The sequence below is a fragment of the Xenopus tropicalis genome, chromosome 8, assembly GCF_000004195.4.
Source record: "Xenopus tropicalis strain Nigerian chromosome 8, UCB_Xtro_10.0, whole genome shotgun sequence".
NCBI classification, from domain to species: domain Eukaryota; kingdom Metazoa; phylum Chordata; class Amphibia; order Anura; family Pipidae; genus Xenopus; species Xenopus tropicalis.
In genome coordinates this window covers 106,825,195-106,848,928 of record NC_030684.2, presented here as the reverse complement: position 1 = coordinate 106,848,928, position 23,734 = coordinate 106,825,195, and the positions used below count along the sequence as shown (strand labels likewise).

The 23,734-nt window shown below is 38.9% G+C and overlaps 1 protein-coding gene across 3 annotated transcripts in view; it reads left to right on the top strand.

Moving 5' to 3' along the window:
* sipa1l1 (signal induced proliferation associated 1 like 1) overlaps window positions 1-23,734 on the top strand; it is a 131,865-nt gene that overhangs the window by 35,339 nt on the left and 72,792 nt on the right. For 2 of the 3 annotated variants that reach the window (XM_002936883.5, XM_004917250.4), the window contains exon 2: window positions 12,202-12,296. The exons of the other annotated variant lie outside the window; for it this stretch is intronic. The gene's annotated coding sequence lies outside the window, so the exon portion shown is untranslated. The remainder of the gene's footprint in view (window positions 1-12,201; window positions 12,297-23,734) is intronic. 3 annotated transcript variants of the gene reach the window in all.

The following is a 23,734-nucleotide window of genomic DNA, read 5'->3' as shown; positions in this document are numbered from 1 at the left end:
TCCTAACCTTAAACCCAGTCAAGCTAGGCCCCCTGATACAGTTCCAAACTCTTGGGGCACAATTAAGTACTTAATATAATAAGTTTCTGGGAAAAACAAGATAATACTGATCCAAAAAAAGTACCAAAATATTATATAAAGTACAAGACACTATTTTATTATTACAGAGAAGAAGGAAATAATTTTTATAAATGAATTGATTAAAATGGAATCTATGGGAGATGGCTTTCCTGTAATGCAGGGTTTTCTGGATAACGGATTTCCAGGTAACTGATCCCACACCTTGATAAACTAAACATCATGTTCATAAGCCTGTTTCTTCATTCACATTAAGGGTGATGTCCCACGAAGAGATTAGTTGCCCACAGGTAATATTAGTGACTGCGGACAACTAATCTCCCTGAAATGTGTTTCTACTGATAATAAAGTGTATTACCGGTGGAAAGGCATACGTGTCGCTCCGTTTACCGGTGTTGCGCAAAGTTTCCTCCTGCAGGGAGGTGGTAAAGATTTTCAGGGAGATAAGCCCTCCGCAGTGGCCAAGATAAACCGTGGGCAACTAATGTCGCCATGTCCAAAAGTTCCAAGAAACTTACTGTTCTGCACATAGGAAGCAACAAGCTAAATGTACATAAGTTTATATTTGGCAGGCACTGTATCTTAGCTTTGGTTTCCATTTATTCAATATAAATGTGCCTATGCAATCCTTTAGACTGTAAGCTTATGTCCTTCTCTGACCATACTAACACCACTGTCAAAACCTGTCACTTTTTCTTACGCAATATTGCCAAAATCCGGCCCTTTCTTTCTACTGTAACAGCTAGGCTGCTCATGCACGCGCTCATCCTATCCCGACTTGACTACTGTAACCTGCTGCTAACCGGCCTCCCTAACTCCCATCTTTCCCCCCTACAGTTTATATTAAACACCGCTGCCAGAATTCTCCTCCTCTCATCCAGGAGAGTTCAGGCCCTTCCCCTGCTAAAGGCCTTATCATGGCTTCCTGTTAAACAAAGAATAGTTTACAAACTCCTTCTCTTAACCTTCAAAGCCCTCCATTCCTCTGCTCCTCATTACATCTCTTCCCTTGTGTCTCCGTACGTTCCTGGCTGACTCCTTGGTTCCTCGCAGAGCAACCGTTTGATTGCGCCACCCACTACTACTGCTGTTTCCCGCCTTAAACCCTTCTGCCTTGCTGCCCCTTACATTTGGAATTCCCTCCCTGATGTCCTCCGGAGAGAATCCTCCCTCAGTCTTTTTAAAACCAAACTTAAAGACTACCTTTTGGAGCACTCACCCAGCACCTGATCTGGAAACTGGCACTTATACTGTAATGTCACCCACTGTGACCTATAGCACTTACATTTGCCCATTTGTGTCTGTTAGTTACCCCTCCCATATAGATTGTAAGCTCTACGGGGCAGGGACCTCCTTCATCTTGTGTTTCTGACTCTTATTGCAACTGCACCTTGTATTTATTGTTGTACTTTGTATTTATCCATTATCTTTTGTATTTATCCATTATCTTTAACCCCCTGCCTGTATTAATGAATTCTACTGTACAGCGCTGCGTACATAAGTAGGGCTTTATAAATAAAGATATACATACATACATACATACATACATACATACATACATACATGTGAGCAGGGCCTTCAGATCCTGTCATTGTGAAACCCTTGTTAATTTATTGAAGCCCTTTGACTATATTTGTGTTCTCCCTTTTCTGGATTATTTTGTATTTTAACAGTCATCCAGGTGTCGCTTGTTTATAGGATATGCTGCTTCCAGATCTCAAGAGCTGCTGATCTGTACTAGTGATGTGTGGGTCAGGAAAAACTCAACACGCACCCAACTCTAAAATGTTGCCACTGTAGGACCTGCAACTGAACCTTTACCCGTGTCTTTCCACTATGTATGCTACTTCTGCACACCTTATGTTCCAAGATAGGGAACCTTCAGGAGCAGAGGGAGAGTGTACTTCCCAACTCTGATTCACACACATGCCAAACTTGCAATTGTCACCCCAATTTTAACCTTAACCTAAAAGTAAACCTGTGGGTCAGGCCACACATCACTAATTTGCACATAGTTCTGTCAATGGCATGCAGGTTTGCCATGCACCTGTTTAGCCTAATTATCCCTATCAAGCAAGACCAACAGTATTAAGGTGGCCATACACTAAAAGATCCGTAGCTAAATGAGCGGATCTTGCCACTGATATGCCCACCTAAGGTAGGGGATATCGAACATCAGATTGTTTTTCTTTTGGATTAAAGGAGAAGGAAGAGCTTTGTCAGAAAGGTTTATGTAACACAGGATTTCTTTCTTCTTTTTTGGTATGAGACTTCCTGCTCCTTCAAGGCACTGGTAGGAGTTTGTTCAGTTTGCTCCCCCCCCCTCCCATGCACCCCTTCCCATCAGAATTTGCTCTCCCTCTCAACTGTGCTGTGTAGTCTTAGCTACCAGCAGCTAGAGCTGCAGCAGGAGAGCTACTGGGACCAAGGTAAAATGGCAGCTGCTTAAACAAACAAACAAACAGAGGGAGCTTCTAGGGCTGTTTACTTCTCCTTTAAAACGTTACCTCTTGTTACCTCTTGTTTTTGACAATTCCCATATATTGCTATTCTGGTTGCTGGTTGGAAAACTAGGAAAATATTTGAACATCATCTGTTAAATCTAATGTTTAATTTTATTAACAATATCACAGTTCTCCAGTGGCTGAATTTATAGATTAAACAGGAGAGGCCTCTGCCTGCTGCTTTCTCCTTTATCTAAGAAACCAAATGCTTATGGTTCGGGGGTGGATGCCAAATGCTTATGGTTCAAGTACTGTTTACTCTAGATGCATACTCGCAAGCCTCATCTGTTTAATCTGACTTGCAATACAGATTAGTATGTATTCAGACTTTGAACTGCAGTAGCAGTAGATCATTTATTATACTCGAAATATGTAATCTTCCCTTGTGTCCTTCTTCAGTGTATTGTTTTTATTATTCACTATGCAACCCAGAGTTCCAAAACACGTGCATGACCACTGGGTGCATGGATATGACTTTTAATTGCCTATGTGCCTGTCTATTAGGTATAATAATCTCTGGCTGATTATCATTTTTGCTAAAGCCGCACCAGAATAAGGTACTAATCTAGTAAGTGCTTGGGTCCCCATTTTGCCTCCTATCAGAGTGAGACCCCGTGTTTTTACAGCCATGATTAGCAATTATAATGGGCTTGAGAATTTTCTGTGGGGAAGTGCAAAACTTCTGGTGTAGAATTTCCAAATATGTGAATTAAAGGGCTCTCTGATGTGCATGGATGAACAAACACACCTAAAATATTATGTAACCCAACCACAGTGAGAGAGGCTTTTCCTTTCTGGAGAGATTACCTACTCACCAGATGCAGTAAATAGCAAAGGCCAAAAGTAATCAATTCAATCTTCTAATTCCTTGGGTGGGACAAAGATAAAAAACACCAAATAGTGAAATACAGCTTTAATAATCGATAAAAGAAGCCCAATGGGGTATACTCGCAAGATTTGTAAATAAAACATCATTGTCCAAATTCCTCTCTGCGCTTCACATGGAATACCATGCTTCCTCAGGAGGAATTGGCACCCCAGTGAATTAAGTCTTACCTTCTCCTCTAAATATATAGCATGTTGCTACTTTGTGTTTCCATCAGAAGCTCTAATAGCATTTATATAAATAAGTTCCTTTGTAGCTGTGGAGGCAGTCAAGCAGTGAGTCAGAGGTCTAAGATGAAACCTTTATTATAGTGATGTGCGGGCTGGCCCGATACCCATGGGACCTCCAGATTCAACTGCGGGCCGGGCGGGTTTGGACCGACCTCTGCACATTTGCGGGTTTGGGTTGAAAGATTTTGAGGTGCTACATCACACTGGGTACAGACGCAGAGTTCTATGTAAAAACTCATACATACGTAAATGCGTTTTTGCCATGAAAACTACTCTGTGCGTCTGCGTCCTGGCCAACGTAGTGCCTCTCAGTGCAGACACAGAAGCCAGTGGAGGCCAATGAATTGGCGGATTCTTGACATGTGTTTATATTCTGGCCGAGAATTAGTCCCAACTGGCAGTAGCCTTAGGCTAGTGGCACACAGTAATCCCTTGAAAGGGCTGAACAGACATGCAATCTATAAGGGCAAGGTGACACGAAGTGTAGATCCACTTCTCTCAGCCCTGCATTTTTCTGTCAGGCTGTGAGAAGTGAATCCGCTTTCCTATGCTGCCCTTGTGCCTGCACTGAAATCTACAGAATCTGCTTCAGTACAGCTACACGCAGCAGAGCGGAGCAGAGGTCTGCCTAAAAAACGCAAAAGCAGACATTTTTGGGTGGGCCTGTGCTCCACGTGTAGCTGCACTGTTGCCGATTCTGTAGTTTTCAGTGCAGGCACAAGGGCAGCATAGGAAAGCGGGATTTGCTCCTCACTTTGGAGAAGTGGATCTACACTTTGTGTGTGACCTCGCCCTAAATCCAAATAAAGTCTTGTGCCATTTTAGTTGCAGTCATACCCACAATACTTTATTTTAAGCTGATTACCTCAACATTGTACATTAATGGGGTCTGTTATCCAGAAACTTGGTATCCAGGAAGTTACGAAGGAAGGCCATCTCCTATAGACTCCATTATAAGCAAATCATTCATTCTAGTTTTTTTTTTTTGTAATTATTTCTTATGTAATAATAAAACACCTTGTACTTGATCCTACCTAGCATTGCATTAATCCTTATTGGTGGCAAATCAATCCAATTGGGTTCATTTAAAATTATTTTTCAGTAGACTTAAACTATGAAGATCTGAGCTAAAGATAAAGATCCTTTATCTGGAAAACCCCCAGGTCCTGAGCATTCTGGATAACCGATCCCATGCCTGTGTATACATTTTGTTCAACCATAATCCGTATACAAGCAAGCTACAGATGTCATTTTCTGTTGAAAGTCACCTCTGATGATAAGGACACACCGACTGCTCAAATCTGCAGGGAAGCTGGGTTCTGAGCTGTGTAGTGAAGGTCACTGATCTGTTTTCTTATCGGAATCCGTTCATTATTTGATGGGTGTTTTCTAACATAATGACCTATTTTCTATGCAACACTATGCTTTATATGTCTCTATAGTTCCGTATGAGAAGACTGAAATGTAATATGTTTAAAATATATAGCTTTCGTTTTTCCTTCCCAGGCATACTTGTGTTCTTTACATTAATCTTGCCACCGCAATCAGGTATCCTAGCAACTGAGGGGGTGATGTCACCAGTTTGCTGTATTCAGTTCTTGGGGAAAAGGAAAAAAGTGCTTGGAAAATATGCTGCATTTTATACTTAGATTATTTAAAAACTTGTGAAACTTGATGCTAAGCTATATTTTAAAAACAGGTAATAAGAATTGATTGGAGTTGAAATACAATTTAGAAGTGGATGCCTTTAGCCCTTAGCCAGACATTTTTCTTTTAATCCCCCTTTGAGGTCCTTCATTTTGTGAGGCCCCCGTTAGCTCATAACAGTGTTACTGACACATCTTAAAAGCCCTGCCTGACGGTAGTGTGGCTCCATAGTGGAGCCACACTACCGTCAGGCAGGGCTTTTAAGATGTGTCAGGAGAACCAAAGACCATCTCCACAAATCTCAGCCTAGCTGACCTTCAGTCTGGACCCCTCTCAGCTACTGGTGTGGGCCCACCTAGAGGAACTGGCTACATAGTTGGGGAATCACAGCTTTAGAGTGGACGTTTTTGATAGTAAGACCAAAAACAATTGACTGGCTCCCTATAGGCTGTGTAGTAAGATGTTCCTGTAATATAGATAGAAGGTTTTGGCCACTCATGTACTGGGCCAAATTATGCTGATCCTATGTTGTGGTACAATGGCCATACCTGGATCATAATGCAGACATATGCAACCAGATAGTCAATGAACCACTTTAGCTGGCTGATTTGGTCCTCACTCTATGGTAAACCCAATACAGAAGCCAATAAACTACCAACTTCTGGGGAAGTTGCGTTGGCTGCTTATATCAGCTAGCTTTACTTATGTGATCATACCTCTTTAAAATTCTGAATGCCACTTTCAGGGGCTCCACGTCGGCTGCATTTTTTTAATTCTAATTGTATTGCTTTCAGCATGTCACATTTATATGCATGTGTGTGGCTCTGAATGGGAAGCTGAATGAGAAGCGATCTGCAGCCAGTTGGGGAGATTTCAACTGTGCCAAGTAGAGGCCATCAAAATGCCATACATGCCATGACCCTGATAGGGTCTTCTGTTCTGAAAACAATGTGTATAGAATAACAATACAACAGAAGGGTAGTTACATCATTCTTAATGGGTTGAAAAGTAAGGTTGCCAGATCATGGGAAAAATAGGGGACATGTCAAGAAAATTCAGCTAAAAGGCTTTCCCTGTTTCAATTAATAAGTAACCAGAGCAACACAGCAACTTAAAGGTGTCCCTGATTTTTCAAATGTTCTGGTAACCTTATCGTAATAGCAGTCTTTTAACTTGCATAGACAGATACTTGTTGCTGAGTTGGCCTTTTTTTGACCAGTTTGGCACCCCATTAGACCTTACATAGGAACAGCATAATTGCCTTTATTGATAGATATCTGATTCACCTTGATGAAATATCGATCAAGTTGGCCGGATGAACCTGAAACCCTGCCCTCATCTTGGTTAACACCTAGCTTTGTAGGGGGAATATTTGAGGGGTTATACATGGTTGTAATAACTAAGCAGATCACCCTTGTGATCCATTCTACAGAACCACTTGTATGGTGAGCTTTTTGATTTTTGGATAACTTACACACATAAGTACTTCCAGAAAGGTAGTCATAAATTCTCCCTCCTGATTCTGCAAATCTTCATTTATTAATTGATCTGTTAATATTTTATTAGCCACATCTTGACAATCCTGGCACATTTTTTAATACTCTGCTTACAAATAATATTCAGTTAAAGAAGCCTTTCTGTTGATTTGGAACAAGAGTTTGCCAGCATTGGCAATGCATGTGTTACATTTAAGAGGGAGACATTGTGACTAAAAAGTAAGGACTTTTCCATACATAAAAGGTCAAATTATGATCCATCGCCAGATATTTTAGCTTCTGGAGGGGAAATATAAAAAAAGGGGAAACATATGTGAAAGTTTCAGCTCTGAATCAATAAAACACTCTGTGTCTGTAAAAGTTGTTGTCCAAGAACCTCAACCAGACTGTTTTAGGGACCACTTCTCTATCCTCATTTAAACCGCACATTCTCATGTGTTTGCTATTTCCTTAGCTCTGAGCCTGCTGCACATTTCTTTGGTGCACTGTGTAAATGACAGTTGGCACTGCCAGAATTTATCTATGGAGTGAGAAAGTTCTGTTTCGAGCAACTGTTTGACTCTCTGCTTTCTTTGTTCATTAAAGGAATTGCTCTGTAAGTGTTGGATAGTTTTTTTTTATTTTTTCACATCACATTTAGACATCTCAGCTGTCCTGGGATTGGCCCAGGTTTAACTGTTCCAGTCTCCCACTTACATTAATTTGTACCCAACTTAATTTTGACCCTGCCAGTGAAAAGACCTGCAAACCCTCCCAGATTTAAATATGATACAGATTGGACATGATTAGGGCTTATAGAAACCTTGCCAAAATGCTCCTGAAAACTTTCCTGGCAGGTTGACATCCCTTTATATCCACTATTGATTTTAAGCACTGACATACCACTCCTTTATGAAGGATATGTTTTCCTACAAGGAGCAAGGGAATACAAGAAAAAGGGTAGCTGTTCCCCATCTAAAAAGGTTAAATGCAGATTGCAGACTCTTAGCTATAATTTGGACAGCCAAAAAAACATGAACAAGCTGTTTTCTCATTATTTTAAACGCTTTATGTGAAAAATCTTCATTATCCTTGTGTTACATTATAGGGTGTGGTTTATTAAAGCCTACTTGTGATCACAATGACGCTGGAATTCTGGGGAAAGGGGAATCAAGCCTTATTTGTTACTATTTAAGGTTGTGCCCTAAGTCGGCTCCAGGGGCGATTCTGGACATATCGCCGCCTGAGGCGGCTCCTGGATGCCGCTCCCCAGCGCTTACCTTAAAAAACGGAAATTCGGCCCTTAAAGTTACCAGGAGCGGCTTTTTAACTGGGGCGCTTCTGCTGCCTGAGGCGAGTTTCTCAACTCGCCTAATGGCAGAAGCGCCCCTGGTCAGCTCATACCCCATGGTTTTGGTACAGTAAAAGTAAATATGTGTGTGTGTGTGTGTGTGCACGCCCTTGATTTTTATCAAACAGTCTCTTTGGGTGCTGCAAATGATTGTTCTGCATATAAAATATTCCACAGGTTATGCGCACTCCAATGCCAAATACTTGTCTTTATTTTAGGCAATTACATAATTAATACATCGACGTTTCGGTCCGGGTCTAGGACCTTGTTCACAATGTTATACCCTCAACACACAATCCAATCAATAAAACTTTATATACATAATTAGCCCCACCCATGCGTGACACATCAGTCAGCTAGCCCCCCTGCTCCAATCAGACATAGACTATGCCCACAGCAAAGAAAACCGATCCCATATTTACATGTAAATTATCCCAGCGATATTACAGTTTATATTATACATTAAAATCACCTAACAGGTAGAAAACAATTGAGAGAACAGTACTCATTAAGTCCTTTTGGCGAAAGTGTATCAAACTTCTTGATCCAAAAGGATTCTCGTTGGAGCAACAACCTCGATCTGTCACCACCCCGTCTCGGCATAGGCACATGATCGATGGCTTTATAACTAAAGGTGGGCAACCGATGTCCCACATCCAGGAAATGCTTAGCAACAGGTTTTGTGGTAGTATTGTCTCTGAATGCTGTATTAATCGCCGATCTGTGGGCATCCATACGCTGGCGCAACGTCAAATCCGTCTTGCCAACGTATGAAAGCCCACATGGGCATGTGATCAGATATATGACATATGTTGTAGTGCAAGTAATACGATGCCGTATTGAAAACCTTTGTCCAGTATGTGGTCCAGTAGTTTAGCCTCATTTAACCAAGTAGAAGGACTCTTGGCCGGCAAATAACTCCGGACAGGGTCACTGGTCACCAACATATCTCTTAGGTTCTTGCCTCTGCGATAGCCGATTAGCGGGGGATTCGGGCACAATCTACCCAATGTCATGTCGGCCTTGACAATAGCCCAATTAGTACGTAAAGATTTACCCAAATATTGTGTTACGCTATATATATATATATATATATATATATATGTATATATATATATATATATGTATGTGTATATAAAATATAATATAATTTTTTTTTTTTTATTATTATACCTTTAATGATATCGACACCTTTTGTTTCAAAAGATGGTTGGGGTTCAGATGCGGCTAGGGATCAGTTACCAGAAGGCCATACGCCCATGGTTTCCTTTTAAACAGTTTGGTGTTAGTTGTCTGTTTGTGCAGTCTTTTCAGAAGTGCCTGGTTCCAGGTGCCAAAATCGCGAAGCAAAATATAAAGAACGCACGCAAGCAACTTAAGTGGTGTACAAAATACCTCCAAAAACATTTATTGCGGAGTGCACAAAACGCCAAACATTTCACGGGCCTCTTACTCCCTTCATTAGTGGTAAAAGTGCACACCCCAAATGCAGGATGAGATGCAGTTGTGGGGAACTGAGCTTATATCAATTATATCAAAAGTGGTAGAAAAGAAAATAATGCATGTATACTAGGGTTCAAAAGTCTGGAATCACTCAGAAATGCTTGTGATTTTGATACTTCTATTCATCAAGAAAAAAGATTATCAAAAATTTAATTAGAAGTTTAACTAAAAGTCATTGGTTTTATAGTGCATGAATAGGGCCTCTTACAGTACAGCGCTGGAGATACACAATCTTTTTAACCGGCTGTAGAATACCCAAATAATTTTGTGGATTTCTGTGGCTTTCTGGGGGCATGAATTTTATTTTTGCTTTTAGGTGATATATTATTTCTAGTGAATGGTGGCTCATTTAAAATACATTCTTAATGAATAACCGGTAGTTAATTTGAACCATTTATTTTATAAATGGTCTCCCATGAAATCCTAATGGAAAGCTTTTTATGCTTCCTGTCTTCTTCAAGGAGATAACGCTCTGTGTTTTACATAGCCTTCATCATACATTATTTATTAGCTGAGACACTGAGAGGATCTGATTCTGTGCTTGCCTTTTCCCAGAGTCTCAGCATTTCATATTCTCATTATTATTTGCATTGCTTTTCAGCATTTTCGGTCTTGTCTAATTAATTATTTAGAGCTAGTCAGAATTCCAGCATTGTAATGGTTAAAACATTTCCATTTTTTTCAGATTATTTTTCTTCTAACACCTACATCTGCAGCATTCTCAGTTCTTTGGCACTTTTCCATTTTGTCTTGTGTGGGCAGAAGATTTGCCTGACAGAAACTTCAGAACATGTTGGGTGTCCACACCTGAAAATGATTGTGCAGCTGCATGAAATAACATTGGTTGCATTTTACTTTTAAATGTTCAAAAGTTAATTGGCTGGTTCTCTGACTCTTTTGCTATTGGTTGTTACTCTGGATTATCTCCAAGTACAAAGTAACAATATAAACTTTAAAGAGCAAGCAAAGCATGTTATTATAGCACAGTGCTACTGTGTCAGTTCCCATGCAACCCTGTTCTTCGGACCTCCCCCTTGCCCCACTTCAACCACGTCTTTAGATTTCTCATATGGATCCCTTCTCATCTGGGCCACAGTTAATGCTCAGTATGCTTCCCTAGTAGACAGGTTATGAGTGCACGTGCACATCATAGTGTTGAGAAGGTGGAAGGTTGTTATATTGTATAATAATATTGAAATTATTTAGGGATAACAGGTATAGAAACTGGCTTCTTCCATCACCAGTGTATGTCGACATAAAAATGATAATACCTGTATTATTTGCAATCGGGTGCTCCCAATCTTGTGGTGCTCAAGACACAAAGCAGGATCAGACGTTTCAGGACAGTAGTAAGCCCTTCCTCAACTTGAGGGAGGAAATCATATTTGATCTCTGAGATATTCTATGGCTGAAGGATTTATACATCTCTGTTTTGCAATATCTGTAATCTTGTGAGCTGAGAGCCCCTTGAGCAATGGTAGAACCTCTAAGTGGGACCTGAACTGGAAAAGTCCAACAGGTCTCATACACCCGAATTCTTCTTGGTCTTTTTTTACTAAATGGTAAATTGGATTTGATTCATAAAAAAATTATAGAAAAATTCAAATAAAACAGGATTTGCATAATTTAAAGTTTATCTGCCCAATTAGTTTCAATACACTGTTAATCTCTGGAAAGCAGGCCAAACATTAAAATATCTGATTTACTGACCATGTTGCCAACCAAGCAAGGCCAAATTAGGATGCTCATAAGCCAATGCCACACAGGGCAGATTCTCCACAGGCAAAGTATCCACCCCCTATGCTCAAAAAGCCTATTGCTGTGCCTAAACCTGGAGTCGCTGTGTTGGCCCCAGTGCAGGCACACTGTGCAAAATTCGGCATGAAACTGCTTGCGTATGCTCTGAATCTGCCCCATGTGGCACTGGCCTTAGTATTTCACTTTGTCTGACAAACTAATGTACAGTGGGCTATGTGGTCAAGCTAACTGGATAATTTGGTTGATTGGAAGTTTGTACACAATCTGTCTGACTGCTGGTGGAGTCCAAACTCTTTAGAAGACAGTCTTGTAACCTTTTCCAGCTTTATGGGCATCAACAACTTTTTATCAGGTCCTTAAACACCTTTGTTTGAGCCATGATACATATCCACAAATGTGTTGTGTTGTGTATGTGTGGTCAGATTTTTCTGGATCCCTGTTCTTTGAATAAAACAGGGTCCCTCATTCACACCTGATTGTCATCCCATTGACTGAAAACACCAGAATCTGATTTCATCCTAATTATTCACTTACAGATATGTTATTGGATGTTCAATAAATACACAACCAAGTATAATATTTTTTGTTTCATTTGTTTAACTAGGTTTTCTTCATCTACTTTTAGGACTTCAGATGATGTTTTAGGTCATTCATTTAAAAATATAGAAAATGTTAAAGGGTTCACAAACTTTGGAGAACCACTGTATATGCAAATGTGCCAAAGGAAGCTGGGTCGGTTAATTGAGCATCGCCTTGTTTTATTCCCTAGAGTCGGTAATGGTCTTTTGCACAGACTAGTGAGATGCAAAGCTGGATCAGTGATCATCAAAGAGAACCCCATCTAGTAACATCATCTAAAAGCAGGTATGGCAGTTCTATTCAGTACACAAGAAATATTTAGAAATTGTTGCTGATGGATAAATCTATGCATTCCTATAAAGGAACATTGTGAGGCTAATTTACTAATATAGATGGTACCAGTGGAGTTACCTTTAGCTAATAATCAGCAATTAGATTTAATCAGTATACTGAAACTGATATCAAAGACCCAATTGGTGGCTCTGGGTAATGGTACCAGTACACTTTAGCACCTGTTTTATTACATTATATATTTTGTATATTGAATAGTATTGCTTTAGATTTCTACCCTGACATTGTCTAAACTTTTCATCTTACAAATGGAAAAGTTTCAGTGGGTACTTTTATTTTTAACCAGTTGCCCATCCCCAGTCAATATATCATACCTACACTCTCTTTTTGCTTCAAAACCCCTGATATAACTGAACTATACATTTAGTTGGAAGTTCCAATTGGTGGTGTTCATACTGACCAAAGTTAAGTTTCAGTGCAGAATGAGATCTGTTGCATAGCTAGAATGGTACAGGTTGAGTTCACTAACTTTACTTTCTCGTGCAAAAGGGATTTCAGATCTAGTGATTCGCTGTTGAACTATAAATTCTACAATGTGATTCTAAAAAGTCATAATGGCTGCAACTTCTCTTTCCTGTTGTTGGGTTAGCACAAGGTTGTTTTAGCTTGTGGCCACCCTCTGCTGCTACCCATATGTCTAAATATTAAATGGGGCACAGTGTTCTGCTTGTGGGTGAGTATAACTTGGGACAATGCACATTTTTTTCTCTCTTCTGAAATACCTTTGATGATCACAGTCCATTACATTATGCAGATAATTCTATTATAATTTGAAACTTATTATTTAAAATACTTATGCTTAATTTATGTACCATACATGTTGTGGAATATAAAATATTGTGGCCCACTGCTCTGGTTCTAGGCCACCGATGAAAACCAAGACTGAAGTGGTGATTGTCGGCTCTCATACATATTAGTTTTGGAAACTGAGGAGTAATCTTAGGGCTGAATGTATGGGTTACATTGCATGGGCGTGTGTCTGGAAGGGTTCTGGGTTGTCTCTCGATAGAAAGCACCGCTTGTGTTTAGAGCAACTAAGAGGGCATGGTTTATTTGCTTAGAGCATTTCTTTGTTCATTTTTGTTAACATTTCAGACATTATATAAATGTTTTATTTATCTGAATTTGTGGCTTGTTGTGACAGAGCTGTCTTGTATATTAAAAGAAAATTAAAGCCAGGAGGAGGCAGATTTATACTGGGCTTGCATTTAGGCTACTGCCAGATGATGCCTGCTAATAAGCCGATCCTCTGGCCTCTGTTCCCTCTTGTGACCGACTCGGTGGCTTTCGTTGCAGACATAGAAGGGAGTTGAGGCCACTGGGTTGTCTGATTAACACAGGCCAAGAATCAGGCAGTAACATTAGGGCCCCATTGGGCACCTCTCCTTGTAACACCCAATCTTTGCACTCTATTCAAAGCCAAAATCTATTTCATACAATCACCAGAATAATGATTTCTAAAGATCATGTCTCTGTAATAGTTTGCCAGAGAAGTATGTGTTATTGCTGCTTTGCAGATATACAGAGTTGAAAAATCCTGTTGATCTTGGAATGATGAAGCTGCACTCATGTAGCCTTTCTTAATAAAACGTTTGTTCTGTTACCCATACCCCTAGCCAACACACAGGCCACATTTAATAACACTGAACTTTCCATGCTCCTTTCCATTGCAAGTCGCACTTAAGGTGGTTTAACTATTACTGATGTGGATTGTAGGTTTTAATAGCAATTTAATGGTTGGCTTGAGATGTTTTGATATTAAGAAACTGCTTTTATATAAATAAATATGAGCAATAGCATATTATAAGTGTAGACCGCATTCTGCTAGTGCTGCTAATACATTTTTCATCTTTACTGATTACTGTTTTTTTCTTTGTTTATGGTTTATACTGATTACTTTTCATTTATGAATAAAATCTTTCTCTCAACATTATTTGGATTTTTAGTTGATTAAAACTGTACGTTTATTGATTTTTGCATGAAAGCCCTGGATATAATTTTATTCATATTTGGGGAGTTATTTGTAATATTTAATAAGCTTAGGAATTTTATTATATCAGGAATCACACGGTGTGGAAATATTATTTTTTTTTTTTTTAACTGCATTTATGGGCTTAATTGATAACAATGCAGATAAGGATTCTGTTGCCTATTGTATACTACTATCCTTTACTTTTAATGGCCCTTGCAGTGTTCAAACCTGATGTGGTTCTAATGTGATAAAATACAGGTATTGGGATCCATTATTCGGAAAGCCATTATCTAGAAAGCTTTGAAAGCTTTGAATTACGGGAAGGTCATCTGCCATATGGTCCGTTTTAATCAAATGCTCTCCCTTAGAGAGGAGAAAAGTTTGGGGTTAAGTTTTACATTTATTTTTCATTCTTAAGAAAGGGTGTATAATTAAAATATTTGTTAGAAGGATATATTTTAATGCAATAGAGGGTGTGTTGCAAATTATGAGTGCGTGCTATAGATACTCTGGATGATGCACACAGTAATCTCTTCTGCTGCTGATATAGAAGCTGTTGCACCGGGGAAATGAACTGGCAGGAAGCATGACCAGTCAGTCTAGGTTTTACCTGTGGGTTGAGACCCTAAAATGAGTCTTCGTGATCGTTTTTGATAATGTAAAATTTCCTCCTACAATAAAAAAAAGCTTTCTAAATGAGGTGATTGCATGTTTGTTTATTCACCAAGGGATGGGTTGCAAAGCTGATTCACCAGTCCTTTTGCTCTCCTGGGAGAAAAAAAATATCAGAACCCCCTGTTTTATATTGCACCAGCAAGTTACGCCGTGCTTTACAATAAGTGTTACAATAAAGTAAAATGAGTTCTAGAAAGAATGCCCCTTTTTTGCTCTAAATGTGAATAAAGAGTCCTGATTATATATTGACGTTAAGTGCTGCATACACATGAGGATGGACATTATGGTGCCACAGTCATGTTAGGTTATAGTCTTTTGTCTGGAAATACTGAATTCTAATCACATGCAGCTCCTTTATTTACTGACCCAGAAAACAAAATATGACTCAGACATTCTTTAGCACATGGGGTTTCTTTGTCTTCATTGTTAATTGTTCTGTACTTGGAGGAGACCTACCAGAAATAAGTATCTAGCCCTGTGGTGTCTGGCTAAAAGAACTTTTCCCATACTTACAATAGTATTTGCTGCTTGGTAATAATTAAAGAATGGACATCATGTGACTCTCTCTGTCCTATGACCAATTGCTTTTAAACAAGCCCATAGAACCTTAAGTGTAATTTCTTATATTTTAAATGTATTTGGTTATTTCTTATGATTGGATCTTCCAGGTTTGGTCATCTTTGGTTAGGTAGTTCTGTCAGTCCAACACTTCTGGCAGGCATTTCCTTGTTTTTCGTAGATTTAGATTGTGGGCATCACCCTTTGTTCTTGGCAACTAAATAAGTCATGTAAGATAGATAATGTCTTATTTGTATTTTTTTTTTCTTGGGAAATGCAACAAGGGAGAACTGGATCTAGGGCAACCCGTCCATGAGTAATTAATTTACATTGCCTCTTTGGTTCTTTTGGGGGAAAAGTTTGGGGAAGGGTGGCTACACTGGGACAGTAGCTAGGATTGCTGCTTTGCTGCACTGCAGTCAAGAAGGAGAACTAAAAAAAAAAGTCTAGAAATGCCACACACTATGTTTTGGGCTTCTTAACTAGCTATGCATGTGCAGTGTCACTGACAATCAGACAATGGCTTTACAATATTCAAGATATGGAGCTCTTGTGGACAACTTTAAAGAGCTAGATTATTGCTCCTGAGCCTCTGGCCTGGTACAGTAAATTCAGTTTCCAAAATACAGCCTTATTTATTTTTAGGCTGTAGTTCTCCTTTAAGTTTGATTTTAACCAGGACTAGATGAGTTTTGTATGTTTTTGCCATGCAGGTGGGGTTTTCCTGGTACTTCAGTTTTCCTCCCATGCTCCAGAAACATACAGTCACGTTAATTGGCTCTTGATAAAATTGTGTTAATACTTTAGATTATAAAGTCCATTGGGATAGGGACTGATAGGATTATGTATAATCTCTGTAAAATAACGCAGAAAATGTTGGCACTATCTAAATAAATTATACTAATAAAAAAACAAAAAAAACAACCCTTATTTAATCAAATTCATTTTGAATGTACTGTGATGGCAAGACCAATGTATTCCCTCTTGTGATAGAAGTTGAATTTGATGTGGAGCAGGGAAGGAGAGTTGCTCCCTAAAGATCAGTTTTTAGGTGTTGATTGATATCTACTCATCTCTTAACGAATAGCCTTTAAAATATCCAGATGGTGGCATTTTGCTAGCTTTCTGTATTTACCAGCCAGCTCTTAATGAATACTGAGTAGGCTGTAATTTTTTTTTTTCTTATTGGATTTTTTTGTTAGTGTATGCAAATCAGTTGGGCTAATAGTGTGCTTAATAAAGCTATAATAAAGTTATAATTAATAAAGCAATAGAGTGCATCTCTTTGAATGCTTCATGAGCAAAACAGGATAACCTCTACTAAAAATGGGGATTTGCACAGTTCTTAAAACAATTCTGTCATGATTTTTATGGTATAGTGTTTTATTAGTAAATTACACTGTATACATTGCAGATCATTTAGAATTTTCTTCTTGAACCAATACATGTATTTTTTAAGTACAAAAAAATCTATTCTACCCTGTCCCAATATTTGCTGTATCCTACAAACCATTTATTATTTTGAATGCTTTAGTACAAAATACCTGCAGGGGAAGTATCGGGGGAAGCAGCCACTATGCGGCGATCAATTGATCGAGTCTAGCCTTGCTTCTGTATAGGAAGGAGTCAGGCTAGGATCGATCAATTGATCGCCGCATAGTGGCTGCTTCCCCTGCATCGCCCTATCGCCTTTCTTCAGATGACCGGAAGCCAAGTTTTAACAGGTATTTTGTACTAAAGCATTCAAAATAATAAATGGTTTGCAGAATAGGGCAAATATTGGGACAGGGTAGAATAGATTTTTTGTACTTAAAATTTTTTAGTGTTACTTTTACTTTAAGAAGCATGGGTCTTAGGGAGCTATTATCTGGTTACCTTCCCATTCTTCCGCTGTTAGGCTAGTTGGGGGGGGGGGGGGGGTGAAGGGGGCGATATCACGCCAACTTGTAGCTTAGCAGTAAAGAGTGACTGAAGTTTATCAGAGCAGAAGTCAAATGGCTGGGGGTACCTGAAAAACTAAGAACATGTATAGCTCCCCATCAAATTTCAAAATTAAGTATAAAAAATTGCTCTTATGAAAATCAGATTCTAGTTCAGGATTCTGCAGGAGCGAGATTTACTGATGAATTTGATTTAAGAAAAACATGTTTTCCTATGAAAGAATCCCTTTTAAATGCACATCTGCACAATAGATAATATATCTGTAAGTAGGTAAGTGGTGAGCTTTCCACAAAAAGACTGAGGCTTAAAGGGATTGAATTTCATGGGACTGGTAGCTCCAGAAAATATGCTCATTGTGAAGGATCCCATTTCATTGTTAGCATTTGTAAGTTGGATAAAATGCTGAATCTAGCTTCACGCTTAACAAACTGCTTTTTTTTGACAATGCAGGTGTGCAAGAGATTTTATTTGCTTTGACTTGCCGTCAAATATCCAAACTCACTGGGACGTTATGTTAGGGTGAAGACACATGGAGCTACTAGTTGTCACAGCTACAAAAATAGACAATGCTATCATTTACTGCTAATATTATCTACATGTGTTTTAGCAGAGGCAATTCTTAAGGTGGCCATACACGCACCGATAATATCGTACAAAACCTCGTTTCGTACGATATTCGGTGCGTGTATGGTATGTCAGCGAGTCGACCGATATCGCAGGAAGCTGCTGATATCGGCCGACTCGCCGATCGGACCAGTTTGAAAATTTTGAACGGGCGCCATAGAAGGCGTCTGACCAAAATCTCCCTTTAGCGCTGAATCGGCAGAAGGAGGTAGAAATCCTGTTGTTTCTACCTCCTTACCTGCCAATTCAGCCCTGAATGGTGTGTGGCGGATCTGACGATGTTTCGTGCGACCGATGGTTGCACAAAACATCGTCAGATCGCCACGTGTATGGCCAGCTTTAGTATTGTCTATGGCAGGGTATTTTCTGGTGTTTAGTAGCTGTGAAAAGTAGCTGTTACTAAGTAGCTCTGTGTGTCTTCGCCCTTAAGCAGCAGTTCTCTTGTTTAGGATTGTTGCTCCTGAGTGATCCCTGCCTGTCAGTCCCAGCTTCTGCCATGGGCAGCTTGTTTTATATGGAAGGTAGCTGCGGGCAGGTGAGGACATTTTGACTCTCATGATTGTCAGAACACTAGGTGTGCCATGAGCTAAAGTCTGCTGCAGATGGAAGCACTGACCTTTTCATAGGCAAAATGACTTCTGGGAAACAATGAGGACGTCTCTTCTCCATCAAAAGGCATTTCTAGTGGATCCACTTAATTTAAGTTAAATAGAGAAAAGTTTGAGAAAAAAGGAAAATCAGCATAGCATAACCAATGGAGCTTTGCAGGATATTTACATATCTCCATAGAGAATTTGTATGTATTGGGGACCCTTAGAGGCTGATTTATCAAAATTTGAGATCAAGGGGAAAAAAAGCGAGTATGGGAAAAAAACATGCAAAAAGAACACAAGCCCCTTTTTGCAGTTTTTTCCCTTGAACGCTAGCTTATTTTAGAAATGACAAGCAAGAATCACATTGTTCAGTTCATCTTCAATGAAGCTGAAAATTTTGTATAAATGAACTGAAAAAATAAATAAATGAAATTGCTCGGGCAATTCCAATGACTATAGAACCTCTCTGGCTTTCACTTGCACAGTTTATTTTCTAGTGACCGTGCACAATGACTTGGAGATATTAGATAAGTATTCATATTTTTTCTTTGAATTGAGATAAAATGCAAACTTGATTTTTTTGGATTACTAACTCCCATAGATTTGTCTTTGATTGTCATTGGGCAGCAGTCTTTTACCAGGAGAGAGAAAGGAGGACCAGTAAGAAGCTGAATATCTTAATCCCTACCCAGTATTATTGTTATTTTGGTTTCTTTGGGTTTCTCCTTACACTCTAAAAACATACAGGAATGTTAGAGCAGGACCATTTTTATCAAGATCCAACTGGGTGAATACCTCCACAGGGGCTGGGACTGATGTGAATGATGTATAATTTATGTAACAGTGCAGCAAAATATGTCCGCATTAGGAAAATAAAGAATCAAATAATCTGCAGCCCTGTCGTGTCCAAAATTACTACTCCCAAGAGTACAAAAGAGCAAGAGGGATGATGGCACACTATTGTGTAATGCCTGTTTTCCCGCCATTTGTATTTTGCGCCACCATGTGTGCCTGTAGCCACTGTAGTGTTTAGCAAGCAATAAAATAAACCTTTCCTCAAGGCCCGTACTCCAGTAATGTTACAGAAATTTTGTTTGTTACACTTTCAGACATAAAGATTTTCCCACTTACTCCAGGCTTGTGTTTTTATGTCTGGCCAAAGTTTAGCCAAGGGCATTTGGGCTTGCGGCAGTCATGCTGGTTTTCCTCCTAAAATTAAACTGAAATTGCAGATTGAAAAATTCTCCGTATATAGCAGTCATTTGTAGCTCTGGCATATAAACAGTGTAACTTGAAACTCCAGAATTTTGCTTGGTTTTAGCTTAACATTCCACAACTCTGTCTGCCCTTCTTTATGTCTATACTCTGGGTAAAAGGCAGGGTCAACTACAGCAGTGTTTAAACATTTTTCTCAGGGGATCCAAATTAAGTCAAAGAATTGGCTTTGAGGACCAAAGCTGTTTTAATTAAAGGAGAACTATCATGAAAACCAAGATGTAATATAAGCGTTGTCAATTATGTTAAAGGGATACTGTCATGATTTTTATGGTGTTCTTTTAATTTCTAAATTACTCTGTTTACATAGCAATAGCAAATTCACTCTGCAGTTTAAAATGTTATTCTCCAACCAACAAATGTATTTTCTAGTTGTAATATTGGTGTGTAGGCAGCTATCTCAGTGAATTGTGCCTGAGTCTTAGCTTTCAGAAGGAGCCAGGGATACACGTTGGAACTGCAGGTAACCTATTGTTTCTCCTACTCCCATGTAACTGGAGGAGTCCCAAGCCGGACTTGGATTTCTTACTACTGAGTGCTATTCTGATATCTAGTGGGATCTTGCTCCATTCCCATTGTTCCGCTGAACATTGTTCTGTTCTGCAAAATGAAATATAAAAAAAAAAATATCTGTTTTTGAAAAAGGGATTTCAATGCAGGATTCTGCTGGAGCATTTCAGAAATAATCAGTTTAGTGTTTCCATTCTCAGCAATGTTTCTGAATATTTTCTGTTGGAAGAGGGAATTTTACTGTATTTAGGGTGATCACAGTGCCCCACACAAAACAGCACCTTGAACTATGGTAATACAGTCCCTGTGGACCCTAATGTTTCTAATTGCTGTTCTAACGGTTCCCCAACATCATGGGGGGATTATAAAATTCATTGGTAGCAGGCATGCTAGGCACAAATACTTGTGCATGAGAAACCAACCCTCACTGTAGATTGCATAGATAAATATTTGCCTGTTGCTGGGCAAGAAAAGAGCATAATGGGTTACAGGTTCATTTTACCTTTCTAATGACTTAAATAGTATGTGTCTTTCCCACAGAATGGCTGTTTATGCTCTGCACAGACTGAATAGATCAGCTTGGAGCACGAAAGGCTGGCTCAATGAGGACAATTTCCATTTGCGTTGGTGTTTCCCTGCATGTGTTAATGTATTCTCCATAAACTTTCTGAAATAATTATTTCCAGACTTTACAGCGGTGGTTGGTTTTATTCTTCGCATTCAGATTTACACGCAGGCAGGCGTATTCAGGGAAGGGTCTTACTCCTTTATATGATCAGTAGAAGTATTAGATGGTTAAATACATACATAATAAGTCTAGGTTGTGATGCTAATGGGGAATATAACACTTAATATAACGCTTAAAGCATTATTGTAGGGACATACTTGGTCCAACCTATTTACATCACTGAAAATTACCCTACAAAATAAGAGTTTCAGTATCTGTCCAAGATTGAGAAAACACCTGGTCCTATTGGATTCTATTCAAAGGCACTGTGTGAATTAAAGGAAAACTATACCCCCTGAATGAATACTTAACCAACAGATAATTTGTTTATTTGTTATGATTATTTATTTGATATGTTATTTATTATGTTATGTTATATTTATATTATGTTATGGGACCTATTATAGAATCTTGCCAAACTGGAATATATATATATATATATATAAGTATATATTGCCATTTTACATCCTTTCCCTTGATCCACCATTTAGTGATGGGCTGTGTGCTCCCTCAGAGATCACATGACCAGAAATAATGCAGCTCTAACTGTAACAGGAAGTGGTGTGGGAGCAAAAGGCTGTGACCTAGCATGTATGTGTGCACTGTGAATCCTATGATCCCAGAAGGCGGCCCTTAATTCTTAAAATGGAAATTTTCTATTTAGGATTACCCAATAGCACATACTACTAAAAAAGAATATTTTTATGAAATTTAGGATCTGAACATTCATGCATGTTCTAGGGTTGATGCATACAAACAAAATGGGAAAAGTATTTGCTTGAATTTTTGACCTTTTAAAATAACAGTAACACCAAGTCTATCAAAATCATATACAGGTATAGGACCCATTATCCAGAATGCTCGGGACCAAGGGTATTCCGGATAAGGGGTCTTTCCATAATTTGGATCTCCATACCTTAAGTTTACTAAAAAATTAATAAAACATTAATTAAACCCAATAGGATTGTTTTGCATCCAATAAGGATTATTTATATCTTAGTTGGGATCAATTACAAGGTTCTGTTTTATTTCTACATAAAAAAAGGAAATCAGTTTTAAAATTCTGAATTATTTGCTTATAATGGAGTCTATGGGAGACGGGCTTTCCGTAATTCGGAGCTTTCTGGATAACGGGTTTCCGGATAAGGGGTCCGATACCTGTATTATGTACTGTTTCCCTTCACTGGTAAAAGTTGTATGTTTTTCACGGGACGGTTGCCCTGCTGTTATGCCACTGCTTCTGTTTAATATATAGCCAAGGGACTGATACACGGGCAACTACATACTTGATCTTGTGCCTTCAACCTGTATCCAACCATTTAAGCTGGAAAAAAGGTACAGGTTAGATAGCAGATAAGCTGAATAGATTCTATGGAGTTGATCGGTTATCTGCTATGTAACCTGTGCCTTTTCTCCTTTTTTCCAGCTTGAATGGCTGCCCCCGTGGCTACACAGCAGCTTATATAAATAAACTGAAGCAAACGCACAACTTACTTGTGCAAAGCAACAGTACATTATACATTACTGTTCCTTTAAATCTTCAGTTGCAGGACAGATGTTATTCTTTAAGCAATATTCATACTGATAAAAACAGAACAGTTTCATACCAATTTTATTGTGTTTATGATCTCCCCATGATACCGATTAACATCCATAATACCTGTAGTTGGGCCTGTGTATGGTGTATCGGAATATGGGGATGTGAAAAAGGGGCTGCAGAAGAGGAACAATAATAAAGCAACCATGCTGTGTATTATGTGTATGATATACATCTTTTTGGCCTGCTGGCCGATTGGACAGATACCACATCTGGTTGGCTCATGCATAGGCATGACATTATTGGTGTTTAGGTTTTAGGTGTGCTATATTAAAATGAAAAAGCTGCTGAAGCCTTTCTTGCTTCCATCTTTAGCACTTCCTTTCTATGTATTACAAATTATAAATGTATTATTGCCAGCATGGTTTTATGAAGTATTACATTTAAATTGTTACTGTTGATGCCTATCTCCTCCGCCCCCCCCCCCCCCCCCAAATACTTTACAGGACAGGGTTTTTTTCTGTGATTTTTGTATACTCTTTAATCTTGTAGGGGCAGGTTATCAAAATGTGAGATTAGAGCTCTTTCTTTTACTATTCATACTATACTATGGGATTTTTAGAAGCAAATTTATCAAATGCTGAATTCTAACTTTCACCCATTGATAAATAAGCGTCTAAGTCTGATAAATCTTTAGGTTTTCTCAAAGCATGTACTGAAAAGCCTCATAAATCAGTGCTGGCTTAGGCATTTGCCTGTACAAGAATACTTGATGTTATAGAGGCCATTTAAACAAATTACCTCAGAGATAAATGCTGAGCCCAATCTTTTTCTGTCTTTTTATTAATGACCGATACTATAAAGTTATGTGTCTATATTTGCAAAGTCTGAAAGGTTTGGGAATTTAGAGTTTGCTTCTTTCTCATTACATAAAGATGTGGACACTAAGGCCTCGTTTAC